Source organism: Chelonia mydas, chromosome 5 (genome assembly GCF_015237465.2).
Source record: "Chelonia mydas isolate rCheMyd1 chromosome 5, rCheMyd1.pri.v2, whole genome shotgun sequence".
Taxonomy (NCBI): Eukaryota; Metazoa; Chordata; order Testudines; family Cheloniidae; genus Chelonia; species Chelonia mydas.
In genome coordinates this window covers 131699455-131712018 of record NC_051245.2, presented here as the reverse complement: position 1 = coordinate 131712018, position 12564 = coordinate 131699455, and the positions used below count along the sequence as shown (strand labels likewise).

The following is a 12564-nucleotide window of genomic DNA, read 5'->3' as shown; positions in this document are numbered from 1 at the left end:
TGCCTGCCCCCGCCGCGCCAGCCCGGCCTGGGGGAGAGGGCTTGAGCCACGGGAGCGTGAGGAGCCGGACGATGTTCTCAACCCCCTCTGTCTGGGGGCTTTCGCCAGGTCCTGTCTGGGCGGGGGCGGGTTGTGGCCAGCGCCCCCAGGGAGCGAGCCCGGACCCGGGCAGGACACAGGGGAGCGAGCCCAGGCGGGGCCAGGGGCAGGACCCCCAGGGGAGAGAGCCGCCGGGGGGGGAACCGGGGCGGGGCAGGACCCACAGAGGCTGGGGTGGGGGGAGCCGGGGCGGGGCAGGACCCCCAGGGAAGCGAGCCGGGGCGGGGGGGAGCTGGGGTGGGCAGGACCCCCAGGGGAGCGGGCCGGGGGGGGGAGCCGGGGCGGGACCCCCACGGGAGCCGGGGCAGGCAGGACCCCCAGGGGAGCGGGCCGGGGGGGGGGAGCCGGGGCGGGACCCCCAGGGGAGCGGGCCGGGACCCCCAGGGGAGCGGGCCGGGGTGGGGGGGGCCGGGGCAGGCAGGACCCCCAGGGGAGCGGGGCGGGGGGGGGAGCCGGGGCGGGCAGGACCCCAGGGGAGCGGGCCGGGGGGCAGGGCCCGGCTCTCGGCAGGTGCAGCGCCCCCCGTGAGCGGAGCTTTTTGTCTCCCGCCCGCCCGGCTCATTTCTCGCCCGCCGCACGGACTCCGCGGCCCGAGGCTGCCCCGGCGACTCTGGCCAGGGCTCCTCCGCCTTGCCCCGCCGCGCTCCCCCGCAGGCCCCCCGGCTCGGCTCTGCCCCCCCCGCCCGCAGGGCCCCCCGGCTCGGCTCTGCCCCCCCCCCCGCCCGCAGGGCCCCCCGGCTCGGCTCTGCCCCCCCCCCCGCCCGCAGGGCCCCCCGACTCGGCTCTGCCCCCCCCCCCGCCCGCAGGGCCCCCCGGCTCGGCTCTGCCCCCCACCCAGCCCGCAGGCCCCCCCCCGGCTCTGCCCCCGGGCTCCCCGGCTTTGCTCCCCGGCTCGGCTCGGCTCGGCTCCCCCGCCCGCAGGGCCCCCCGGCTCGGCTCTGCCCGCAGGGCCCCCCAGCTTTGCTCCCCGGCTCGGCTTTGCTCCCCGGCTCTGCTCGGCTCCCCCGCAGGGCTCCGCGGCGGGCCCGCCCCCTGCGTGGGGCGTTTCCCGGCTCCCCCGCCGCCGGCCGCCCTGGGAGCCCGCCTGGTTCGCGGCGGCGGCTGGCCGGGACGCGGGGCTCGCCCGGAGGGGCCGGAACCTGGGATCGCCGCTGCCGAGAGGGGCGCGCCGCCGCGGGAGCGACTCTGCCGGGCGAAGCCGCAGCCAAGGGCCCGGGCTTGGCGGGGTCCGCGGGGCGCTGCGAAGGTAGGAGCCGTCGGCGGGGGCGGGCCGCGCACCTCCGGGCGCCGGGCATCGTGCGAGCCCCGCGGCGCTGCGGGCGATCGGTCCGCGGCAGCCAGCGGCGGCCGTGAATGCTCAGTCTCCCCGCGGCATCCCGCCCTTCCTGTGCCGCCTTCCCGGGGCATCAGCGGCCAGCCTGCGTGCCCTGGGAATGGACCCGCGTTTCCTTTCTCTGTGGATGGAGCTGGCTCCGTAGCTTTGCCTGTCAAGAGCTCAGAGGCTGTTCCGGAGAGGCAGCAGCCAGCCCGCTGGGCACGGTTACAGAGAAGGGGTCAGGCAGACTGCCTTGCTGTGGCTTGGGGCTCAGGGAGGCTGGCGTGGTCTGTCGGGTGGGCTCCCGCCAGAGCGAGGGGAGGCTGCAAGTGCTGGCTATGGCGATGATGCGCTTTACCGGTGAAGCGCAATGATAGGCTTGTGTTCTGCGCTCCTGGGAGAATGGCCCTGCCTTGTGTCTTGTGCCCTGCATGAAGCTGGGCAGCGCCAGGAGTCTGTCAGCCCTCGTGCTGAGTCCCTGCCCTGGGACCCGGGTCTGTGCTGCCCCTCAGAAGAGGGGACTGACTGGGGGGTCTTGCCTCATGTCACTTGTCCTGCCTACCACGCGCTAATTATTCCGGAGGGCCAGAGCCCTGGTCCTTTGTTGACAATGCTGCAAGTAAAGGGCCTAGGAAAAGCTCAGTGACCAGTGCAAGGCTAGAGACTGATTCCCAAAGACCTTGGAAGCCAGCAGCCCTGGGGGGCTTTGTGGCTCCTTTTCTGACAAGTGCCATTTCCTTGCTACATTTGTCGTACCAAATGCAGGGCTTGATGGGGCTGCACACATTTACGCAGCTGAAGACCTGGGCCAATGTATTAGTGGAGAACTGTGTCTGGGGAACACACGCGAGTGTACAGGCATAGGTACGCGCGCACACAAACTGTACACAGACCCGCACATTTGCTCTCTCACTCACACACGCTACACGTACACACACAAGCAGGAACAGAAGACAGTATCTGGTGTATATGGGGGTGGGGTGAGTGGCCTGTATTCTCTGTGGTGCAGTGGCCTGATGTGAGCAATGGGCTCCCCACTTGCTAAATTCAGGACCAGCATTTCACCTTTTTCTAGACGTTGGGCTTTCTCTTTTCTGAATTAATCTCCCAGAGACAAACGCTGTCTGCTCTCTGCTCCTCCAGGGAGGTGACTGGTGCACCTGAGTGAGGAGGTAGACAGCCACTCTTCACTTCTCTGCTGTGACTCCGGCTGCCGGCCCTTTCCATGTAGGGGCCGGGTACAATATTTCTGCACAGAAGAGTCCCTGTCCCCATGGTGTAGCTGCCCTTTGCCCCCGGAGGCGGCTGCTTCTGGATCCTACCCAGCTTTTAGTTGGTCATCTGGGTGGGACTCCAATATCCGGTTCTCTGGGATCGTTAGGTGGGTTTCTCAGGAAGCAGAGCCATGAGCTGCAGTCACCGGTTCAAGCTGGTGGGTCGGCCGTTATTTGTCCACGGTGACAGGTCAGCTGTTACTACTGTCAGTTCAGATTCTTGGCACAGGCTTGTGATAATGTCCTTCGCACTCTTCTGGTCACTTTCCCAAGGGTCTCTACAGACATGGGAACGTTGCCTTCCAGAAGCCCTGGAGGAAGGGGGGGCATAGCGAGTGAGCTGCAGGCAGAGAAACTGGCTGGTCCAAGGTTGTGCAGAGAGTCCCCCACGATTAGGAGCATGCAAAGCTGGCTGTGAACAGCTTCACCAGCCCAGGTCCCATACTGTGTGTAGCTTGGTCCCAGACCCCCCAGATGCTGCCTGTTGGGCTCTGCTTGCTGCTGTTTCTCAGAGGCAGGACACAACTTAATGCTTATTTTAAATCCAGCTCAGAAGCTGCCCAGTGACAGGCAGGGAATCCTAATGTCTAATCAACAGTCACCTCTCTGGGTGAGGGCAGTCATGCCACCCATCCACCTGTTCCAAGGGGTCCAGTGCAGTGGCAGCTAGTGCTGCCTTGTTACCATCAGTGCCAGGCACCAGGGAGATGATTAGCAGAGCTGGGTGAGTGCAGAACACAGGTGTTTCACTAATGCCCCTTCCTGCTTTCTGTAGTCAGTGCCAGGGCATTCCTGCCTCCAGGACAGCTTGGTGGTATGAGGAGGATGGAGGATTTACTGAACCCCTGATCCCGATGCAGCAGGCCACACGCAGCTCAATGTACTGCCCTGAGAAGGATAAAGGAATGAGTTGACCCTGCCAGGATTTGAATCTTTGGCTCCAGGGAATCTCTGTATATGATCCCCAAGGCTTTTGAACGCTAAGCAATCCCCTCTGGCAGAACAGCAGAGACATCGGCGTGCTTGCTGAAGGACCCTGGGCTGTAAGGAGCTCACTCCGAGCTTGACTTTGCAAAGTGCTGCTGAGTAGCTTTTAGAGGGTGCTCATCACTGTGCAGGATCAGGCTCCTGAGGCCGTGTGGAATCGGGGGTGCATCGTGTGGATGGGGTCTGCAAAATGTTCAGTTCAATTAGGTGATGTTTGCTCCTGGAAGACTCGAGACGTCTGTGGGACGCTCTCAGCACTGGGGTCAGTGGAGATGTGCACAGGGGAAGCGGGATTGTGTAGTAAGAATGAAGCAGCTTCTTCTGCATTTCCTGTGCCTGCAAAACCGCTGAGGCAGGTGTGTGGCTCAGTCCATTTTACCATGTGATACTCTTTTGGGATTCTTCCTCCAGTTAATTCCAAGTACCTTTTTACTGTAGCCATTACTGGCCCAAATCCAGTTACATCGGTGTGACCCCATTGACTTCACTGAAGCTGCAGGAGCATGGCTGTGGGCAGAATATGCCCCATGGATTTCATAGCAGACATACAAAGGGCTCCCTGCTGCAGATGCATTTGTAACATAAGGCAGAGCCCCTGCTCTGTCAGCCAAAAGCAATAACTACTGTGAAAACCCTCAGGAAAAGTGCAAATGGCCGAACAAAGTAGTTCTGACCAGCACTGTGCAGCCTGTGTCTTGTTCCATTCTCCCCCTCCATCATACGTGGTGCTGGAGACCCTCCTCGCCCCCCGCCTGCCTTTCTGTGGATGGCAGCAATGGCACTCCCAGCTTTGGGCTGTTGTATCTTTGTGTTGTGTTGTCTCCAATGCACTGACGTTAATGGGAGTTTTGCGACTGACTTCAGTGGAGCCAGGTTTTCATCCATAATTTTTAAAAAATCCCCAAGGAAGTCAGACCTGCTGCTCTGCTCACATTACAGTCACAAGGGCCTAATCTCCCTCCTCCTCACCCAACCCTCCAGGAAAGACAGACTCTACCAGCTGACTCGAAGGCTCTTTCAAATGCACTGGGATGTTCTGAATTCGGAGCATTGCAGCTTTTTGTGGGCCTGAGCTAGGTCCATCCCAGTCTGTGTGAGCTCTCGCACCAGCACTCCTGTATGTGGAGCACACGTGTGCCACTGACTTGTGAATCGTGTGGAGCAGTGGTTCTCAACCAGGGGCACACATATCCCTGGGGGTACGCAGAGGTCTTCCAGGGGGTACATCAACTCATCCAGATATTTACCTAGTTTTACAACAGGCTACGTAAAAAGCACTAGCAAAATCAGTACAAACTAAAATTTCATGCAGACAAAGGACTTGTTTATATTGCTCTATGTACCATACTGAAATGTAAGTACAATATTTTATATTCAAATCCATTTATTTTATAATTATGTGGTCAAAATGAGAAAGTGAGCCATTTTTCAGTACTAGTGTGCTGTGACACTTCTGTATTTTATGTCTGCTTTTGTAAGCAAGTCGTTTTTAAGTGAGGTGAAACTTGGGGGTACGCAAGGCAAATCAGACTCCTGAAAGGGATACAGTAGTCTGGAAAGGTTGAGAGCCACTGCTCTGGAGAATAAGGATGATTGCTGTTCTCCAGGGCACTCTGTGTAACAGTCCATCAGTGAAGGTTTCCGCAGAGCTCTATCCCCTGCACACTCTGCCAGCACGATGCCCTCCCCTCCCCTAGGCCAGGATCACGGTCCAGTCCATGGAACACAGGCACATGGCCATTCTACATCAGACCAGCCCGCCGTCCCGCCCTGAATCCTGTCTCTTATGCCAGCACCAGCTGCTTCGGAGGAAGGTGCAGGTATCCCCATAACGGACCATTAGGCAATAACCCGGCAATCGGTGACATTTCAGCCTGAGCCTAGGCAGTTTGTGTTTGGCTTCTGCCCTGAAGCACAAGGGCTTATATCTGTTCTGTTTTAACCCGCTTAACTCTTGGACATGTGTTAGCGGCTTATTCCTTTACCCACTCACTTCCCTGGTCCTTCTCGCATGAACAAAGAGCAACAATACCCGAAGTCCAAAGGTGCAAACAATTTGATATTTATTGGGGTGAACTTCCAGCAAGCATGATTCCAGTTTCCTTCCTTAGTATCCTCCTTCCCAGCTCTGACACCACAAAGCCTTACACCTGTGTCCCTGTTCCCATTCCTGCCCTTAGCCAAACATGATTCCAATTTCCCCAGCCCCATTCCCTGTTCCCATTTCCCCTTTTAGCAAAACATGATTCCAATTTCCTTACCCCCATTCCCTGTTCCCATCTCCCCTCTTTAGCAAAACATGATTCCAATTTCCTTACCCCCATTCCCTGTTCCCATCTCCCCACCCACACACCCATCCCCTCCCGCCCACGCCCACTCACTTCCTCATTGACTACAGATTATATAGTAAAACTTGAGTTCTGCTTAGCTATACCTTAACCAATCATTTTCCTGAAATTTAACTAACCAATCCTAACATATTGTAACATGATTATGTAACCAATTATATCCCACCACCTTAATTAGTTTACACCCAGCAAAATTAATTATACAGCAGACAGGAACAATCACAGAACCAGACAGAGATTATACAGACAAACAATAGCAAAGTGGGAACTATAATGACAAAACAATACAGAAGTGAGGATTTCACATCCCAGTATTGATAAGTGAGTTCTTGCCAGACAGGATGCTGTTTCCTTGTACATTTTCTAGGCACTTCCCTTTCTCTGGAGGCGATAGGCATTATCAGGACAGGATTGTATTCCTAACAGCCCAATAGCACCTTCTTTCAATGTGACTAGTTTGGAATGTGAGGATGTGACTGTCGCTTCCTAGCTTATGGCTGCCTCTGCTGCTTAGCCAAAGGCCTTAGCCTAAGCACAGGGCCTCAAACTGTCACAGTAAGAGAAGGCCCTTACACCGGCAGACAGTGATTTTGATTCTTTCTTTTGTACCTCTATAACTAGCCAAGTGATAAGAATACACCTAAATTCTTAAAGTACAGGCCTTTGCAGACAGGCCTGAATATCTATATCCTAACAACATGGTTGAGAGATTGTGGCAATGAGTTCCACAGACTGATTAGGCATTTCTATGTATCGGTTTGACACACAAGTTCCCTTTTAGTTTCATTGAATGTCTCTTCTTTTCTGTGTTGGAAAAAGGGTCCGTAGGAGTGGCCCAGTTACCTTTGCTGTCCCATTTGTTATTCTGTCGATCTCAGCACGTCCTCGCTCATTTGTCTCTGCAGCACTATTCAGCCCTCCTCTTTTCAGTCTCCCTTGAGAGGGAAAACGCTCTAAGGGCCTCTGATCGTTTTTGTTGAATATCTTTGGACCCCTTTGATTGTCTCTTGATCTGGGGTGACCATCTCTTGCTACAGGAAGGGGTGAAGGAATCATTGTTTTATCCTTAGCCACCTGGAAGGCCCTATAGCGATGCTTTGGATTTGGAGAAGGGGAAAGGGGACATATTTTAACCCAAATCAAGGTTATTTGCAGCAGGTTCGTTCAGCAAATTAAAATGTTTGCAAAACAAGCTCCAGCTCCATCAATCAAAGTCATTTCAAATTCCTTCAGTCCACTAGGATGTGCCAGCAAATCAATCCATGTCATCCTGCCTATCTAAAGAGTTGCCATGGAACCTGGACAGAAATATCTTGGAAAGGCCCAAGCCCCCATCCATCTGTATGCACAAAGCCTCTGCTCCAGCTAGCTTGTCTGTCTACACTGTGATCCCAGCCTGAATCCCAGTTTCGAGGCAGAAGCATAGCAATCAGGTCCATTTCATCTCAATAACTGGGCTTGCAAGTGCTGTGCTTGTGGGAGCTGCAGGGTGAGCATTGGGAGAACTGCACCCTGGAGCTGCAATGAGCTGCTCCCTAGTCACTGTGGACTCTGAGATACTGCCCCACCCCGCTTAGGTGATGTGCATTTGAAGAACCCCCAGGAACTTCACAGCAGTAAGTCTGTCGCTGTGCAGAGGGAGGCACTAATGGAGACAGGCCAAGGCTGGTACTGAGCACAGCTGGTCAGAAAAGGGGATATGCTTTTCACAGCATGTTCATGTCCAACATCTAGGGATTTGATATTTTTTGACTCACTGTAGTGCTGAGCAGTCAGGTTGGGCTTTCGGTTGGCCTGAGCTGCGGGGCTAGCATGGGGTGAGGCTCAGGAGAAAGCCACCACGGCACCGTGATCATCTTCATTCAAAGGCAAAGTTCTTGCAGTGCCAGAGCCTCCAGGTGTCAGTGTCACAGGGGAAAGGGTGTTAAGGGCCCTAATTGGGTTTGTTAGACTGAGCGGGAGGAGGAAGATTGTGAATCCTGACCAGTGTTTGATGGCAAACTGTACAACTGGAGGGCTTAGAGGGAAGGTGAGTCTGGAGAGATCTGCTCCCGTGTACCAGGAGGACTGGCTGGGTGGCTAAGGGACCTTGGTGCTATGGGGTACCCTTCTTATGTCTGTGCTGCCTTCTTACATGATGAACTCTCTGGAACCTGGATTTTCTCTCATTATGGTGGGTTCAGTGCCTGGCACAATATGGCGTTGCGCTTGGGTGGGGCCTGTAGGTGCTATTGTGATACAAATGAATAATTATTGTTGTAACCAACTCAGCAGCTGTTGGGCTGGGGCGTGCATGTGGGTGGATGCTGATGGGGGCTGCTAATAGTGGGGACAGCTGTGAAACATGCCTCCAGCAAAGGCTGGTTGTGACATACAGTCATCAATGAGTCACGGCTGGTCAGTGGCCCTTGTGCAATGAACTCCTGGGCCTAGCCCTCCTCCTAGCAGACAAGCATCCATATTAGGCTGGTGTCTAGCTGGTACAGTGATAGGTGCAAAAGAACTGCCTACCCAGAGCTCTCAGTCACAGAGATCATTGTCACAAGTGGCAGGAAGTTGGCAGTGTTAGCAGAGGCCAGGCAGATTTCTATATCCTCCTGCCAGTAGAGGTGGTGAGTGGGTTGATGCTCAGCCATGGAGTGAGGTGGAGAGAGCAGGAACTGTATTACTGTCCCTAATGGTGTATGAAGAATTCGTAACACATGGAGACGCCTCCTGCACCTTGATGCTTTTGTGATGAGTTCTGGCATATCTTCGAACACAGTCTGGCTTGTTTTCAAGCAATGTAATCCAGTTGCCTTTGTGCCAAATATACACAACAATCACTGGCTTTGCAGAGTGCGACACATCCGCCTTCTCGAGCAAACAGTGCAAGGTGGGGCTGCGAAGCCCTGGGATGCAGAGAAAAAACAGGATCTGCTCAAAGCTGTGTGAAAGGTGTAGTGGAACTCACTCCTACACAGCAGATTTCAGTCACCATAGCTGTGTGAATCCAACGTCTTTCAGGGCCACTATATTTAGACCAAAATAAAGTGTGGGTTGGTGGGGAGGAGTTTCCTTGTGTTCTCTTCGCACCAGGCATCCTCCAACCAGCTGAGGTGCAGTGCTGCACTCTGGACACTGCGTTCTTGGGCGTAGTAAACTGTGGTGAGCATCTCAAGGACAGGAGGGTGAGCTGGCACTCAGTGAAGTTAAATGGCAGTTAGTTCCAAGCCAACCCATGGAAACTTTCCTTACCTAAGGCCAGGTTCTCAAGAGAGCTCAGGGCCAGATTCCCAAGGGCACAGCACCCACAATTGGGGTCAGGGTCTCAAGATAGCTTACCTCCCATTTGGACCCCCTAAAAGTGGGCACATTGCATGCTGGGAGATGTAGTCTTGGCCATCTTTCCAAAAGAGTCAAGCAGCACCCATTGCGACCCGCATGGGCAGCCCCGACTTGCTGAACTCTTGTGAGAAGCTGTCCCCGACAGCGGTTGCTGAGCCCCTTGGGAAGCGCAGGCCAAAGTGGCACTTGCCAGTCACTGGAGCAGGAAGTCAGGGAGGTAAATATTTGGCTGGATGGTCTTTCAAGATTGACCCATTGAATGCAGGATCAAACCCTTGATGAACATCTGTAATGTGTAATTCTGCAAGTTGAGATGCTAAGATTAGTCAAATTTCATGCTTCAGGGTGTAAACTGCTCACCATAGCTGGGGTCAGGAAGGAATTTCACACATCTACCTACATAACACTTCATAGGCAAATAGGCTTACTGCTGGGGCTGGTCAACAATTCCTCTTTAAAACATCTGCTCTCGGGTGCTGTGTCAGGCAGGATAGCACAGGAAATGGTTTGACCCAGAATGGCAGCTCCTTTTGCTCCCACGACAAGAAGAAAACGGAGTGGTAATAATGAGATGACAGGGCCCTCTAATTACAGTGGTTCTGTGCGTCCTGCCTTGCTCGAGCTAGTGATTGCAGCACCCGCCTGCTCCAGGGCCTTGGGCTTCACAGGGGCAGGTCGGGCGAGCAACACGGCCAGTCATATGTATCTTGAGCGTCTGCCGAACATGCTAGCGATGCCGGAGAGGCTGCGTTGGCTTGGGCTGCACGGCACGGGAAAGGTTTTCAGTTTTGCCGATAGAAGCAACGCAGCCTGGTCTGCACAGGGAATTCCCGTGATAACAGCAGACAAGGCCTAGCTGATTCTCCGCACTGGACATACCCCTGCAGGGCCACACGATGCACAACAATCACATGTACCATCTCCACCGCCCTGAACAACCTTAACGAATCGCCCCTGCCAGCCGCCTTGCGCGGCGGTGTTCGCTTGCAAACCCAGAGCTGCAGCGAGCTGCCTGTTGTCACGCAGCAAGCCAGTGGCAGCCAGCCGCTCCGGCCGTGTTTCCTGTGTGACACTATCTCCCCTCACGTGGAAACCCTTCCCCCCGGGCAGCGGCGGTGGCGGCGGTTGGGTCTGCAGGACAGAAATGGCTGCGTGTCGATTTTACTGTGCCTGGGGATCTTTGCATTGCAAGGAATGAGCTCGGATCTGGGCTTACGCTTCACCCGATCCTGAAAGACCAGGAGAGGCTTGCCAAGGACAGGGATTTTCAGAGAACTCATCTGAAAGCTTCTTGTGTACCTGCCTGGGACAAAGTGACAGAGAAAATGATAAGGAAGAAAAATGAACCGAAAATTCCAATCTTTATTACATTGTATTAATGAACTCACATGCAAAGTCCATGGAAACTGATTAGATAACTGCCAGGGAGGACCTAGGGGCTGCACGCTGCCCTCATCTGTGCACTGAACTCTGAGGGATCAATCAGGGCAGGATTTAACTATGGGGGAGGGTCTCACTAGGTTTTATGACAGGCAAAGCAAGGCGGGCCAGATAACATTAATATCACTGAAACTCAAACACCGAGCCAGCCCTGCCACCCCCACTCGTGTGGAATCAGTGGGGTGGATTGCAGAGCCCGGGTACTGGGACTGGGCTGGAAGCAGAGATTACCATCCTCCTGCCACGGTTATCATTTACACAGCACCGTTGCTGTGCCTGGCTGGGCACAGATTCAAAGACCAGCTGCTGCACTGCGGCCCATGTTAGACATAGCGCAGCCAGAGACTAGAACAGACGCAGAGCCGGCAGGGGGTTGGGAAAAGACGGCGTAGCTCAACCCCAGCAACGCACTGAGAAGGCTGAATCTCTGGGTCCAATGCTGCTGTTAATAGTCACAGGGTGGAGCTCTCTGAAAGCCAGGGGGAGCGTGGATGGAAGAATCCAGCCCATTGCTTTTAGACAGACTGGGTTGCTGACGAGCCTGGTCAGGTTATGGAGCCTCTTAGCACCCTGGCCTGGGCTCCAGTCTAGCCTCGCAACGAGCGTGTGGTTGCGAGTCGGGAGCATCAGCCTTTAGTTCCTGGCCGACAAGCGTCCATTTCACACGCACACCCAGCCTCCCTGCATCGCCACGGGGGCTGTCTTGGTGGCAGGCGAAGCAAAGAGACCAAGGACTGAATGGGTACGGAAACTGGAGTAACCACTCGTCGAAACGAATGGCCTCCTTCCCTTCCCTCTTCTCCTTCAGCTCACTGGTGTCCCTTACTGGCATTACCTGGGAAAGACCTACTAGTGTCGGCCTCTCTGCTAAGGCACAAACTGCAGCCTGCACAATCAATTCCCAAGTGCCCTCCCAGTCCTCTCTGGAATGGACCCAGTGCTGGGCTTTCTCCTACTATCCTGGGCAGGGTATTTCCTGGTCTGACAGATCTCACCGCTGGGAAACTGGTCCTGTCTTCATGTCACATGATGTCCCATCTCTGCAGGCAGTGTTGAGCTTCCAGAACAGCAGCCCCACATGCGGGCTCGTGCTGAATTATTTGCTGGGCCGTACATGGTGCATGTATTATTGGAAGGAAGATGATCACTTATTATTCAAACCAGCATTTCATAGAGCGTACCCTGAGCCAGGCTACAGATCATTTTCTAAAGCACAGATTTCTTCGCTATTTGAAACTTTGGCCCAGCTTGCTTAGGACCTGAAGTCAGAATAGCAGTCAGGAACTCTGAAACACACCCACTGAGTGCTAACCGAGAGCTCTCCTAGGTAACTGTCAGTGACATCGCAGGCCTGGCCAAAGCAGATTTTATAGATTTCATTAATGATACAAATACCGAAAAAAAGGTTCCCATTGGAAACAAGAATGCAAGGCAGCCTAACCAAAGGCCAGCCACCTCTGTAACTACATTAGCCAAATATAACGAATCAGTGTTTATCTTACTGCTTTCTCTTGAAACTTAACCAGCCCATGTCATTAATTCGCTGAGGTTTCATCTAATTTGACTTTAATACAGACTAGACACGTAATCAAAGAAGAACACAAGTAACCAAACACCTTGCTCTGGGGTCCTGATCATGCACACCCTTACCTAAGGGCTTCGATTTACGCCCTGGCTTCAGTGGGGCTACTCACCTGTGCAAGGGTTTGCAGGGCAGGGTGACAGCCTTTGCTCTGAAGTGCAGTGCTCATGATCACCACCATACACTGTCTAG

General features: G+C 54.6%; 1 protein-coding gene across 2 annotated transcripts in view; it reads left to right on the top strand.

Moving 5' to 3' along the window:
* Window positions 1-1207: 1207 nt before the first annotated feature.
* Window positions 1208-12564, top strand: part of CORO2A (coronin 2A) — a 103489-nt gene continuing 92132 nt past the window's right edge. Inside the window, exon 1 of one of the 2 annotated variants that reach the window (XM_037902362.2) lies at window positions 1208-1345. The gene's annotated coding sequence lies outside the window, so the exon portion shown is untranslated. The remainder of the gene's footprint in view (window positions 1346-12564) is intronic. The other variant, XM_043547635.1, reaches the window with a different exon arrangement.